At 48.6% G+C, this 13,534-nt stretch overlaps 1 protein-coding gene across 1 annotated transcript in view; it reads left to right on the top strand.

Annotated features, from left to right (window-relative positions):
• The window catches only part of myo16 (myosin XVI), a 650,273-nt gene that overhangs the window by 588,491 nt on the left and 48,248 nt on the right, over positions 1-13,534 (top strand).

Here is a 13,534-nt window from a genome sequence, read left to right on the forward strand (position 1 = left end):
TGAACCACATTCTAACTCTCCTCTGAGTTATTAGCCATGTTTCTTGTGCGTAGTTTTTACCACCAATGAACCAACCCTGAATTCACAGAGGCCCTTTGAAGATCTGTGGTGCCTCTGAATGAGTGACTCAAGATGTACGAATTGTGCAAGCTCCCAGGACATCTCACACAGACCTGCATAATCTGCTTTCAGTGAACACAGATCAGTTGAATGTTGAGAGAGTGGAAGACTTTTCTATTGATAAATATTAGTGGCTGCTGCCAGGGAGCTCTTCAGGCCACATGTGTACAGTTGATGGCACCTTGCATCCATAGGAATTGGAGATTGTTGCAAATCTCACTGTTCTAGTAGCTTGGCTTTAGTCATCCTGGGAGAACTGGACATAATCGTGTGCCTTATTGAAAAGGCCGTGGCTGACCTGTTGTATGCATTTATGAGCAGAGGATTGTGATGTTTTCCAGAAGCCCAGGAGAACTTTGGAACAAGTCACTTCAAAACAGGTTGAGTGCAGCGGTCACCATTACAGCTACTGACAATGGATGATCTCCCAGGCCATGTGCATCACGCCCTTCCGAAGAATATAGCCACCATATTCCCTAACAAGCGAAGGTGTCTGCGGCATTGTCTCTTGCTCATCTATAAATATGGGGTGGGGGAGGGGAGGCGCAGTGTGTAGCATCCCTGCCTCTGAGCCAGAAGCTCTGGGTTTGAGCTCCACTCCAGGACTTGACGATCAAGCAAGGTGTGTTCATAATGTGGCTAAACAGATTGAACATCGACCTAGAACATTTTCCAACACACAGCAATGGCAGGCAGTAAGAGCAGGAGAGACTCCTGGCCAACTAAGCTATGGCGACAGCTTAGTGACCTATTCCAAGTAAAGCCTCGTTATAGGAACAGATGAAAGCTTGCCATGTGCACCACTAGGTGTTGGAAGAGAAACAATTACAAGTATGAGAGGCATCTTTGATACACCCGGAGCCTCGTCAACAGCCTCCATGAAATTGACCTCTCTGTCTCAGCTTCCAGGTTTTCATGGGGCCTTGTTGGCTCATGTTCCTCAGGATGCGGTTCTTCCCGTTACCCTGCCTGATCGCGATGGGCCCTTCTTCTCCTCCTCAGTTGCATAAAAGCCTGCCCGCCTGCATTCTGCACTCCTCCTTGTGTGTTGTGGAAAAACATGACTGGAAATTATCCTACAATGATCACCTTCCATCGCCAAGCTAGGAAGTCACTGTGCCATCCCCAAGTCCTCCTTTACTGCTGTAGCACAGCACTAAGGATCACAGGTAGATCAGTTCTCCCACACACCAACTCCTCTCCCCCAAAATCAGGCACTGTAGCTCATTCACAAAAGGAGTTGGATCTGGATGAGCACAGCCAGAAGCTATCAACCTCAGTCAGGACTTCCTCCTTTGAGGACCCTGCCTTTACGCTATTGTAATGACTGCAATTGTTGAGCTGTATAATGCCTGAACCTCCCAACTGCAATGTGTCGGATTGTCTAAAGCATGTTGCATATATAATGTAGCTGTGACCCTTTAATAGTTTGATCCTTCTGACCTTTTCACGTCCCTCTGAGCAGGAACAATAGTCAATCATATCCCTGTCCTCCACATGGACCATTTTATATGCATGTCCCCATGCCCTCTGTCAACCTCACCCCTCTCCATCTTGAGGTCTTATGCACAGTGGAACCCCACCATGAGTCAATCAAATGTCCGCCTCTTACTTACCAGTTCCCAATTTACAGGTTGTAGATGCCTCTCCTGACTGTGACTGTGCTATTTGCCACCCACTACCAAGACATCAATGCCAAAATGTGTGGGACTGACAAATGCTGTGCGCATGATAAACAGGCCCACACCTCCAAAGAATGGGACTAAGACATACGTGTCAGATATAACCTGCTCAGACTTTAACCATTGCTACCACCTGTATCCCTCTACACCCCTGCATTCCCCCCCCCCCCCCCCCCCCCCCCCCCCCCCCCGGGGCCAAACATGTGTCTCTGACCACCACTACCTTCCCAGGCTCCTGTAACCTACCCTCTCACCTTCACTCTCACCCACACCCCCAGTCATGTGTCTCTTTCAACCCCTTATCTACATTCAGTCATTCATCCCCCACCCCCAGCCAAGTGCATGCCTTCCATCTTCCATCCCTTCCCACTGGTCTTGCCTGAACAGCCTTGGCATGGTGACAGAGTGGAAACAAGAGCAACACAGTGAATGGTAGGCAAACATTGTGCATACAAGCCTCAAAGTCATGAAAGATGTGCAGTTTGCCAGGTGCATGCCACTTATATCCATTGTGAATCAGAGTGGTCAAATTACCCACTGGAGAGACAATTGGATTTGGAGTGTGGACATGATTCCAGTGAGCTGGACTTTTAATGAGCATTCATGAGATCTGTAAAGGCTTTCAAATGTGATTGCTGACATGGACCAATGAGACACTCGACCTGCCATGAAAGTCAGGATGGGAAAATTCCAAACTATTGTCCTGCCAGCTGATAAACAGCTTTTGCTGTCACTCCAAATGTTATATTTCCACTGCTGGTGGAAGAGGAAACTCCTGCCCTTTGTCTCTACTTCACTTTAAGACACTTCTTAAAAACTAGCGGCGAATTTCTCCTGAGACTAAGTGAGGAGCTAGAACCGATGCCACGTGGAACACAATCGATTAAAAAAAAAAATGATGCGGGATTTGTCGGGTTCGTGATTGACACCCCGGATCCGGTCTGACAAGCTGCAGCAACATATACACACTTCACTCCCCACACTTACTCATCCCAGCCAGCAAAGATAGCACTGGTTTCTCAGGAGAGCGCCCATCCTGCTGATGGTTTGGCTGGGACCCGAGGGCACCTAGAGGGGTTGTCCTGGGGGGGGGGGGGGGGGGGGACCCATATGACCCGTGGCGCTAAGTTCACAGTGGACAGTCAGCAGCATGCTCAGCTACATGGTTGCCTTGCAGGCCGCGGCAATGGTGTTTCGTGCCTGTCCGCCCCAATCCCGCAGCCCAACCGCTGACAACCCCTACCCCGCTCCATCCCTGGCCCTGATAGATGCCCCCCCCCCAGCCAGTGGCACAACTGTAAGGAAACTATGGTGACACTTTCGGTACCCCTCTGCCTCCCTCATGACTTTTAAAAGCACAAGTGAACCAAGCGGCCGGAAATACGTGGAGGCGGAGAATCGCGGAGATCCCGGAGAATACCAGGTCAGGCCCGCTAATGTTATGCCAACGGTGTTTGCTGTACGGGCAGAATGGAATGTATTGACGCCACTGGTGAGGCACCGGAGAATTGCAACTTTGCTGTGAAACCGGCGCCCGCCACGATTTTGGCGTCAAAACCGATTCGCCGCCTAAACATGTTTCCTGATAAGCCGTCAACCAACGGAGAATCCCGTCCTAGGTATTTAATCCACATTTTATGATCTGTCCTAACATGTCCTTTCGTGGCTCTGTGTCAAGTTTTATTTGATAAAGCTCCTGTGAAGTGCTTTGGGACATTATACTACATTCAACAAGCAAGAAAGATTTGTATTTGTATTTCATTCTTCACAACCACTGGATTTCTCAAAGCACTTTACAGCTTGTTGTCATCGAAGAAACATGACAGCCAAAATTTCACAAACAGCAGCGTGATAATGTCCAGATAATCTGTTCCATTGTGATGTTGATTCAGTAGTAAATATTGGCCAGGACACCAGGTTAACTCATCTGTTTGGCATTTGATTAAGCTTTTACTTTGTTCATCAATTCCTGCCAAGTGGTGAGTGTATTTTTCCAGTGTGACCTGTGGTCACAAACAAAACAACCTCCACAGGCTGGCACATTGGCACAATGGTTAGAACTGCTGCCTCGCAGCGCCAGAGACCCGGATTCAATCTCAGCCTTGGGTGACTGTCTGTGTGGAAATTGCACGTTCGCCCCTTGTCTGTGTGGGTTTCTCTGGCTGCTTCGGTTTCGCCGCACAGTCTAAAAATGTGCGGTTTAGGTGGATTGGCCATTCTAAATTGTCCCTCAGTGAAAAGGATGTGTAGGTTAGTGGGGTTGACCATGATTACAGGGATAGGGCGGGAGAGTGGGCCTAGATAAAGTGCTCTTTTGGAAAGTTAGTGCAGACTTGATGGGCTGAATGGACTCCTTCTGCACTCCTGGTACACTTCATAGAATCCCTCCAGTGTAGAAGGAGGCCATTCAGCCCATTGTGTGTTTACCAACCCTTCGAAAGAGCACCCTACATAGCCCCACTCCCCACCCTATCCCTTTAACCCACCTAACCTTTGGACACTAAGGAACACTTTAGCATGGTCAGTGCACCTAACCTGCACATCTTTGGACTGTGGGAGGAAACTGGAGTACCCGGAGGAAGCCCACGCAGACATAGGGAAAACGTGCAAATTTCACACAGGCAGTCACACGAGATCAGAATCAAACCTGGGTCCCTGGCAATGTGAGGCAGCAGTGCTAACCACTGTGCCACCACTTCTGACAGAAATATCATCAATCTAGCATCTATAAATAGAAGTGCCTTGCAGATCTTGCGACTCAAAATTGGACATCCATGAGACATAGTGGGCCGTTAGCAAGAGAGAACTGTACTCAACCATAATCTGTAACCAACCTCATGGCTTGGCATATCACCTACTCGAACATTACCATCAAGCTGGTGATAGGGCATGTCAGGAGAGCACCAGGCATAACTAATATTTAGGTGCCAACATGGTAAAGCGGAAACAGAGGACCACTTGCATGCCAAACAGTAGAAGCAGCAGGCGATAAACAGGGCTAAGCAATCCCATGGCCAACAGATCACGGTGGCACAGTGGTTAGCACTGCTACCTCAGTGGCAGGGACCTGGGTTCAATTCCAATCTCGGGTGACTGCCTGTGTGGAGTATGTGCATTCTCCCTTGTCTGTGTGGATTTCCTCGGATGCTCCGGTTTCCTCCCATAGTCCAAAGATATGCAGGTTAGTTGGATTGGCCATTCTAAATTTTCACTGTTAGGTGGGGTTATGGGGTTACAGGGATAGGAGGGGGAGTGGGCCAAGGTGGGGTGCTCTTTTAGAGGGTCGGTGGCGACTCGATGGGCCGAATGGCCTCCTTCTGCACTGTTGGTATTCTATGATTCTAAGATCTAAAATCTTGCCATATCCATGGAGAAGAATGTGTGGAGCCTGTGGGGAAACTCCCTTGAGGATTCAGGCCAGCCTTTCACAAAGACACTGCAAAGCTGTCTGTGTGTGAGATCCAACTGTAGGACATCCTTGAGTTCCTTGATTAGGTGAGAGAAAAGCCCCTTTCCAATCATGATGCCGACGTACTTCTGCTGAATTCTCCAATGCCGGGGATTTGGTGGGGGAGGGAATCACGGCGTGCCGGTCGGCGACCGCTGGCAGCGGCACCCCTGGCGATTCTTCGGCCCGCGATGGACCGAGTGGCCACCCGTTTACGGCCGGTCACGCCGGCGTAAATTACAACAGGTACTTACCGGCGGGACCTGGCTCTGCGGGCGGCCTCCGGGGGGGGGGGGGGGGGGGCACGGGGGCATCTGGCCCCGAAGGTGCCCCCACGGTGGCCTGGCCCGCGATCTATTGACCCATTAATGATTCTTTTTAAATTCAAGAAATGGGGTGGGATTCTCCGCGAACCAGTGGGGCGGGCAACTCCGGCGCGAAGGAGTGGCGTGAACCTCTCCGGCCTCGGACCGCCCCAAAGGTACAGAATCCTCCGCATCTTCAGGGGCTACGCCAGCGGCAGAGTTGTTATCGCCACGCCGACCGCCGCGGAAGAGGCTTGGCGCCACGCCAACCGGCGCCAAAGGGCCTCCGCCGGTTGGCGCTTGTGCTAGCGTCATCCCAGCGAATGTGCAGGGGGGTTCAACACCCCCCCAAAATCTGGCCAAGTCTTGTGAAATCCTACCAATTGCCCTGGCTTGAGACAATTCACAGCTCTTTAACCTGTGATTATCCCTCTCTGCAGTTGCTCCACCTGGACCTGTAAAGACTTAATTACCTGCAAAGACTTGCATTCAAAGTATCTTAGATCTTAGAACATACAATGCAGAAGGAGGTCACTCGGCCCATCGAGTCTGCACCGACCCACTTAAGCCCTCACTTCCACTGCCTAGCCCCATAACCCAATAACCCCTCCTAACCTTTTTTGGTCACTAAGGGCAATTTAGTTTGGCCAATCCACCTAACCTGCACGTCTTTGGACTGTGGGAGGAAACCGGAACAACCCCACGCAGACACGGGGAGAACGTGCAGACTCCGCACAGACAGTGACCCAGCGGGGAATCAAACCTGGCACCCCGGCGCTGTGAAGCCACAGTGCTATCCACTTGTGCTACTGTGCTGCCCCAAAGCTTCGGGATCTATCATCTTGCATCATTGACTTTGTCTTTATATATGTTTCTGGAACCCACCTCTTCATTCACCTGAGGAAGGAGCAGTGCTCTGAAATCTAGTGATTCAAAACAAACCTATTGGACTTTAACCTGGTGTTATCAGACTTCTTACTGCGCTCACCCCAGTCCAACGCCGGCATCTCCACATCATAGCCTGACTAGGGGCATGGCTAGTTCTGGAGCACAAGTCTTCAGTACCATTGCTGTCATGGGCCGTGGCCTTTGCAGTATCCAGTCTGTTCAGCTGCTTCTTGATATCACATGTAGTGAATCAAATTCACTGTGATGCTGAGGAGGCCGAGATGGACCATCTTTCTGGCTGAAGGTTGTTGTAAATGCTTCAGCCTCGTCTTTTGCACTGATGTGCTGGGCTCACCCATTATTGAGCATGGGGATATTTGTGGATCCTCGACCTCCTGTTAGTTGCGTAATTATCCACCACCAGTAATATAGATCCGGGTGGTTACGTGGATGCTAGGATGATGTGGGTACTGAGGGTGCAGATGCCAGGGGCATGAAAGTTCTCCTTGGAACATGGGCCGGCACACAGCATGTAAGAGCTCCTCAGAGCTAATGCTAAACCTTTATTGTTTTAAGTCCTTGGTCAGCAGTCATCACAACCCAGTACTTGCACATGGTGTTAGGAGTTGGCAGAATGGCACAGCGACTTTGCTGCATTGACCTGCTTGTGTTTGACGGAAACATCGCGGAAAAGTAGGCAGAATTTGCAAATACTGGCTCATCTACTATGGAGTCGCTCTATCGGACAAACCAAGAAGGCACAGGCGTACACTTTATTAAACTTAGCGAGCCCGTGGCCCCGAGGCCATCGAGATATTTGAATCATTTGCTTTTCAATTGGAGGAAGAGGAGGACCCTGAGATATTGCTAAAAAATGTTTGAGCATATATATATATATATGCCAGTTAGAAACATCATATTGGATAGACAGGTGATTATTACCACCAACCAAAAATTTGATGGAATGATTCAGTCCTACACCACAACATTAAAATCCTAGCACCTTCACCGATGAGCTGGTGAGAGATTGTATTGTGTGTTTAGTCCATAGCGAGAAATATTGCAATCAGCCATCAGAATCTGTATGCTCAATGAGCAGTCAGAAAAAAGCAGTAAAGAATGAAAGCAGGAACAGGGTATGCCCTACCCCAGCTGTGGCAGCCATCACTCACAGAACACAACTGTATGCTTGGTGATTGGCTGAGCGCCACTCCAACAACACTCAAGAAACCTGATACCAACCAGGACAAAATGGCTTGCTTGATAGTCACCCCATCCAGCACCTCCACTTCAATGCACAGTGGTAGCAGTCTGTGCCATTTACGGGATGCACTGCAGGAGCTCACCAAGGGTCCTTCGACTGCACCTTCTAAACACACGGGTTGGGATTCTCCATTGGCGGGATCCCCGCTTCGCCGGCAGTGCACTCGTTCTCGTGGATTTCCCAACGGCGTGAGGGTGGCCATAATGGGAAGCCCCATTAGCCGGTTGCTGGGACGGAGGGTCCTGCTCTCTGTGGGGGTGGACAACACCAGAAAACGGGTCTGATGGGACGGAAAATCCCGCCCACGACCTCCACCACCTAGAAGGCCAAAGACAGCTCGTGCATGGGGACACAACCATCTGGAAGCTCCCTGCCAAGCCACATACCATCTTGACTTGGAACTATACCACTCTTCCTTTACTGTCACTCAGTCAAAATCCTGGAACTACCTCCTAACAGTACTGTAAGGGAAGCTGTAACACATGGACTGCAGTAGTTCAGGAATGCGGCTCACCACCACCTTCTCAAGGAAAAACAGGGATGATAAATAAATGCTGTTCTGGTCAGTGACACTCGCATCCAGTGAACTAATATATCTTTCATAAAACTTATTCAGTTTGTGCCCACCAACAATGCAGCAACCCCCTTAAACTGGAGGCCAACCTGAAAAAGCTGCCGCTGTTCTTCATTCCTCACCATCATGTCCTGATATCCTTCACAAAAAGCTCTGAATAGCAGACTAAGTCCAGGCCAAGAGCTTGCTGTGTCTACATACAAAGGCCACCCAAATGAAAATCCATTAGGTTGGCTCAGTGAGGTGTTGGTAAACACTTTGGCGCCGGGAGTGGAGAATCAGCCTGAAAACATTTAACCACAAAAGGCATTCAGCATTTAATTTTCCACTAAGCTTTATTCAAGGATAAATCAAAGTCTTGAATGTGATCTGTCACTGTTGTGTCAAATGCAAACTTTAAAAATAAACGTCAAATCACTGTAATGTTCCAGAGAGATCGACCATCCAAAAATGGGTGATTGGGATAAGCCAGAGGGTGAAATTTTAAAAGTCTCTGACTCAACCTCAACCCGCCCTCTTCTAGGTTTAGCAGAAATGAGACAAGGAGCAGATAGCCAGTCCATCAAAAATGTAAACTTTTTAGAGAGGCTCACAGCCAAATTTTATGTTTTATAATAAAACTGTAGCCCGGCAAGAAACCCAACTGCTAAGGGGAGGAGATAAATGTCTTTAAAGCAAGTCTGTGACCCAGGGGGAGCAGGCATTCTTATTTATGGCTCCATGTGTGCCCTCACTCTACCTGCAACATCAGACCAACCCCATCCCACACATCCCCATACAGAGACACCAGACTCTTATAGAACATAGAACATTACAGCGCAGTACGGGCCCTTTGGCCCTCTGAAGCCTATCTGACCTACACTATTCCATTTTTATCCATATGTCTATCCAGTGACCAGTTAAATGCCCTTACATTTGGCGAGTCTACTACTGTTGCAGGCAGGGCGTTCCACACCCCTACTACTCTCTGAGTAAAGAAACTGCCTCTGACATCTGTCCTATATCTACCACCCCTCAATTTAAAGCTATGTCCCCTCGTGTTGGTCATCACCATCCGAGGAAAAAGACTCTCACTGTCCACCCTATCTAACCCTCTGACTATCTTATATGTCTCTATTAAGTCACCTCTCAGCCTTCTCCTCTCTAACGAAAACAATCTCAATTCCCTGAGCCATTCCTCGTAAGACCTTCCCTCCATACCAGGCAACATCCTAGTAAATCTCCTCTGAACCCTTTCCAAAGCTTCCACATCCTATAATGTGGTGACCAGAACTCCACGCAGTACTCCAGGTGCGGCCGCACCAGAGTTTTGTACAGCTGCAGCATGACCTCGTGGCTCCGAAACTCAATCCCCCTACTGATAAAGGCTAGCACACCATATGCCTTCTTAACAGCCCTATTAACCTGGGTGGCAACTTTCAGGGATTTATGTACCTGGATGCCGAGATCTCTCTGTTCATCTACACTACCAAGAATCTTGCCATTAGCCCAGTACTCTGCATTCCTGTTACTCCTTCCAAAGTGAACCACCTCACACTTTTCCGCATTAAACTCCATCTGCCACCTCTCAACCCAGCTCTGCAGCTTATCTATGTCCCTCTAACCTATAACATCCTTCAGCACTATCCACAACTCCACCGACCTTCGTGTCATCTGCAAATTTACTAACCCATCCTTCTACACCCTCTTCCAGGTCATTTATAAAAATGACAAACAGCAGTGGCCCCAAAACAGATCCTTGCGGTACACCACTAGTAACTGAACTCCAGGATGAACATTTGCCATCAACCACCACCCTCTGTCTTCTTTCAGCTAGCCAATTACTGATCCAAACCGCTAAATCACCTTCAATCCCATACTTCCGTATTTTCTGCAATAGCCTGCCGTGGGGAACCTTAACAAACACCTTACTGAAATCCATATATACCACATCAACCGCTTTACCCTCATCCACCTGTTTGGTCACCTTCTCAAAAAACTCAATAAGGTTTGTGAGGCATGACCTACCCTTCACAAAACCGTGTTGAGTATCGCTAATCAACTTGTTCTTTTCAAGATGATTATAAACCCTATCTCTTATAAGCTTTTCCAACATTTTACCCACAACCGAAGTAAGGCTCGCAGGTCTATAATTGCTAAGGTTGTCTCTACTCCCCTTATTGAACAAGGGGACAACATTTGCTATCCTCCAGTCTTCCGGCACTATTTCTGTCGACAAAGACGACATAAAGATCAAGGACAAAGGCTCTGCAATCTCCTCCCTGGCTTCCCAGAGAATCCTAGGATAAATCCCATCTGACCCAGGGGACTTATCTATTTTTACACTTTCCAAAATTGCTAACACTTCCTCCTTGTGCACCTCAATCCCATCTAGCCTGGTCGACTGTACCTGAGTATTCTCCTCGACAACATTGTCTTTCTCCAGTGTAAACACTGACGAAAAATATCCATTTAACGCTTCCCCTATCTCCTCTGATTCCACACACAACTTTCCACTACTATCCTTGATTGGCCCTAATCTTACTCTAGTCATTCTTTTGTTCCTGATATACCGATAGGAAGCCTTAGGGTTTTCCTTGATCCTATCCGCCAATGGCTTTTTGTGTCCTCTCCTCGCTCTTCTTAACTCTCCCTTTAGGTCCTTCCTGGCTAACTTGTAACTCTCAAGTGCCCTAACTGAGTCTTCATGTCTCATCCTAACATAAGCCTTCTTCTTCCTCTTGACAAGTGCTTCAACTTCCTTAGTAAACCACGGTTCCCTTGCTCGACAACTTCCTCCCTGCCTGACAGGTACATACTTATCAAGGACACGCAGTAGCTGTTCCTTGAAAAAGCTCCACATTTCAATTGTACCCATCCCCTGCAGTTTCCTTCCCCATCCTATACATCCTAAATCTTGCCGAATAGCATCATAATTGCCTTTCCTCCAGCTATAATTCTTGCCTTGCGGTATATACCTATCCCTGCCCATCGCTAAAGTAAACAACCGAATTGTGATCACTATCACCAAAGTGCTCACCTACATCTAAATCTAACACCTGGCCGGGTTCATTACCCAGTACCAAATCCAATGTGGCATCGCCCCTTGTTAGCCTGTCTACATACTGTGTCAGAAAACCCTCCTGCACACACTGCACAAAAACTTTTTTTTTTTAATTTAGATTAGCCAATTATTTTTTCCAATTAAGGGGCAATTTTGCGTGGCCAATCCACCTACTCTGCACATTTTTGGGTTGTGGGGGCGAAACCCACGCAAACACGGGGAGAATGTGCAAACTCCACACGGACAGTGACCCAGAGCCGGGATCGAACCTGGGACCTCAGCGCCGTGAGGCGGTTGTGCTAACCACTAGGCCACCGTGCTGCCCTACTGCACAAAAACTGACCCATCTATAGTACTCGAACGATAGTATTTCCAGTCAATATTTGGAAAGTTAAAATCCCCCATAACAACTACCCTGTTACTCTCGCTCCTGTCGAGAATCATCTTTGCTATCCCTTCCTCTACATCTCTGGAACTATTCGGAGGTCTATAGACAACTCCCAACAGGGTGACCTCCCCTCTCCTGTTCCTAACCTCGGCCCATACTACCTCAGTAGACGTGTCCTCAAACGTCCTTTCTGCCACCGTAATACTTTCCTTGATTAACAATGCCACACCCCCCCTCTTTTACCATCTTTTCTGTTCTTACAGAAACATCTAAATCCTGGAACCTGCAACAACCATTCCTGTCCCTGCTCTACCCATGTCTCCAAAATCGCCACAGCATCGAGATCCCAGGTACCAACCCATGCTGCAAGCTCACCCACCTTATTCTGGATGCTCCTGGCGTTGAAGTAGTCACACTTCAAACCAGCATCTTGCTTGCCGGTATCCTCTTTCGAACTTTTAACCCTATCCCTAACCTCACTACTCTCAATATCCTGTACACTGGGACTATAATTTAGGTTCCCACCCCCTGCTGATTTAGTTTAAACCCCCCCCGAAGAGCACTAGCAAATCTCCCCCCCAGGATATTGGTACCCCTCTGGTTCAGGTGAAGACCATCCTGTTTGTAGAGGTCCCACCTACCCCAGAATGAGCCCCAATTATCCAGGAAACCAAAACCCTCCCTCCTGCACCATCCCTGTAGCCACGTGTTCAACTCCTCTCTCTCCTTATTTCTCACTTCGCTAGCACATGGCACGGGTCACAACCCAGAGATAACAACTCTGTTTGTTCTAGCTCTCAGCTTCCACCCTAGCTCCCTGAATGTCTGTCTCAAATCCCCATCTCTCTTCCTACCTATGTCGTTGGTACCTATGTGGACCACGACTTGGGGCTGCTTCCCCTCCCCCTTAAGGATCCCAAAAACACGATCAGAGACATCACGAACCCTGGCACCTGGGAGGCAACACACCAACCGTGAGTCTCTTTCGTTCCCACAGAACCTCCTGTCTGTTCCTCTAACTATGGAGTCCCCAATGACAAGTGCTCTGTTCCTCTTCTCCCTTCCCTTCTGAGCAACAGGGACAGATCTTCTCCAGGATCGTACAGTTGTCCCCACCCTGCGGAGGGCTCGGTGATTGCCATGCGCAACACCACCTCAGTCTGAATCAGATCTCCCCAGAAAGGAGGTCAAACTCTCCTGGCAAAGGACAGCTCCATTCCTGATCCAGGATCACTCCTCCTCCAGGATCAGATCCCCCAGCATTGAGGCCCTTGAGATTGGGTCCTCCACCCCACCCCAGGATTGTAAATCAGACGTATATGATCCGGAGATCTGCTCCAGAGTCCTCCCAGCCTGACGGGAAACCAGACATGTCAGTTAAGGACAAAAGATGCACATTGTAGAGTGTAAACTCCACGCATTGCCTGCAGGAAGCTGGACATCTTGGTGTTCTGTCCAAAATCCCACCTGCCATGCCCATTGCTCCAGCCATTAATATCCTTGCATAGGACCTGCTAAAATCAAGGGTCAATTACATGAAAGCTGGATGACAACACAATCCAAGAGGACTTTTAGTCACTGAGTCTTATCGACCAGGCAAGTACAATGTGTGCATAAAGAGGTATCTGTGTGCATGAAAATGTGGAGTCACAGTTTCTCAGTTCTTCTCCTGGTTCTGAAAATTTCTCAGGTAAGGGGCAATGGTTTTTGACATGTTACCTGTCCGCCCCAGTTTCAGGAAAGCTGATACTAGTCTGCAGTGAACCAGATTTATTATTTTTGTTCCTCCCCATCATCCTCCCTTTCATGTGATCTGCAGGTA

Source organism: Scyliorhinus canicula, chromosome 14 (genome assembly GCF_902713615.1).
Source record: "Scyliorhinus canicula chromosome 14, sScyCan1.1, whole genome shotgun sequence".
NCBI classification, from domain to species: Eukaryota; Metazoa; Chordata; class Chondrichthyes; order Carcharhiniformes; family Scyliorhinidae; genus Scyliorhinus; species Scyliorhinus canicula.